We start from the raw sequence: 2371 nt of genomic DNA, 5'->3' as shown, positions 1-2371 counted from the left end.
CGCCGCGAGTCCCGAAATCGACATGTGCGAGGCTAGGAGCAGACGAGCAGCCATAACCTCCTGCCCTCCACCTCGAGTTTTGAGATATTAATTTCTCTCGTAATTCTCTTTGCACCGCCTCGGGACATGACTTATTTTAAATTTTAGACTTGCAGGAGCTCATAAACTATAAAACTCGCCCGCTCTAAGCCAAAATCTATTGATGACAACGATTATTATAGGGAAAGTAGGCGCGCAATTTCTCCTATTTCTAGTCTCGCACAGGGTGTCTCCAGCCCCATGGAACTCTCACGGCCAGCTCTGCGCACCTCTCACAGGAGGGCCACTAAGCCGAGTCGGCCGTGCTCCCCACCACCACTGGAGCCCCGCACCGCCACTCCCCCCGCCCCCGCCCCCGTTTCCCCACCCCAACCTCTTGGTAGTGGGCAGAAAAAATAGAAACAAAACCTCGTCTTCTAAACTTACATATACAACGACGCGGGGGAGGGCAGGAGATGTGGGTGGGTGCAACTAAACATACTGCACTATTGCAATCTAAGTGGTACAAGTAGCCGGATTCGCAATCACCGGTCTCTGAGCTCGGGCTGGTCGGCGTCCCGCGAACTCCCACAGAAGTATTATAGACTGGAATAGAACTTTTGACTTGGTATCATCTGCTTTCACGATCCGTTTCTGGTCGGAACTTTTTTTTAATCGAAGGGGTCATATCGCTGCTCCAGTCCAAAGCCAATATATAACCACCATCCTGGCTCGCAGAGCTATAGCTTGTGTATACACAAGCACACCGCCGAGAAATGAATGCCAAACCAGGAAGTTGGTACGACGTGCACCAAATTTTTATCTATTTTTCAACGTTATTGAACTTGCTTGCTAGCTACGCCACCGATGGTCCTCGGGCAGGAACGGAAATAACACAAGCGGATAGTCCAATTTTTATTTTTTTTCGTGAGTCAATGGTCGAAAATGTTAGGGCAACTGACCGCTGCTCTCCGTTCCCCTCTCGCGCGATAGACCGCGATGGCGTATCTGATGCTATGCAAAGAGGCGGCCGATAAGACGAACAGACGGTCGGACGGACAGACAGACGTCCGAGCGGACCGAGCAATTCGCTGCAGGCGATGCAGGAACAGAGCGGAGCAGGTGTATGCCGGGCTATGCAGGGCAGAGCCAGGGCAGGGCTATGAACTTTGTAAAATTGCACCGAGGATGGCTGTTCGAGAAGGGCGATGATTCCGGGCTCTGTGAAAAAGCTCTGAACGTGCTCCGAGAAAGGCCTCTGAGGCGGTCTGTGGCCCATACGCGGTCAAAAACGCGTCCCAGGCGACGACGCATAATTGTGAACAACTGACCGTTACTCCAAGAAAGGGAAGATTGGCAAAAGGTCCGTGTTTTTGCTATCCATGAGGATTTCTTTTCATACTTTAATTTCCCTCGGAGCTGTGCTGAGTCATGGGAGAGGTCACCGAGAAAGGGCTGACTTTCTGCATGTACGATGGTATCAGTAAAAGGGACGGCCCTCTGTTTTTATCATTGTCAGATTTTGGGTATAGCCTACTACGTTACCGAATGCAGGTTCACGAACGGGCAGGTTTGCCTATCGCCTCGAACCATGAGGCCTTAAGGTTCCACGCGTTCCAAGCCTGTAGACAACTTCGTACGCCCTCGTGCATCAGATACAAAACACCTAAAAAAGTAGACGACACATGTCGCCCACTCTTACTGCCAATTCGAAATGTTCAGCAAAATTATAAAAATTAAGAAATTTCCGGTAATGAGAGGGAAATCAACCACTATTTCGTGTAATGATGTCGAGCCCATTGCCTATTCTGTTCAAAAGTGCACACAAACCCTGGTTCGCGCGCCTCCGATGATGTTATGTGATGGTTGTGCTGTTGTGTTCAGCTTCCAAGATTCCCTTCGTAACCCGTTCCGATGCCAGTTGTGCCCCCTCTCCTCGACCCTCCCCTTCCTCCCGATCGAGCCCGCGACGCTCCGCTGCAGACCAGTCAGTCCAACTCTCCCCCCCCCCCTCTTTTTTATAGCTCGGAGCGATGTTCTGACCCCAAAAAACCGACGCATCGTGCGGCTACTTAGAACTACGCGCGGGAGAAAAATTATTTTTATCGCGACAAAGGAATACTTAACTTTAGTTTGGGAGCGTCGGGCGGTTGCACATAGAGCTGGGCGGCACGCATAGGGGGACCGCAGAAAAAGAAAGAGAGTGAGAGAGAGAGAGAGAGAGAGAGAGAGAGAGAGAGAGAGAGAGAGAGAGGGTCAGAGGGAGAGAAGAGGGGGGCGTGAGAGAGAAAGGGAGATACAGGATTCAGTCGTACCGCTCCCAATGGGGCACACTGATAGCCACCGAGCCGGG

This window comes from Frankliniella occidentalis, unplaced genomic scaffold (genome assembly GCF_000697945.3).
Source record: "Frankliniella occidentalis isolate FOCC.00 unplaced genomic scaffold, Focc_3.1 Scaffold163, whole genome shotgun sequence".
NCBI classification, from domain to species: Eukaryota; Metazoa; Arthropoda; class Insecta; order Thysanoptera; family Thripidae; genus Frankliniella; species Frankliniella occidentalis.
The sequence above is the reverse complement of the archived record's forward strand: the minus strand, read 5'-3'. Positions refer to the sequence as shown.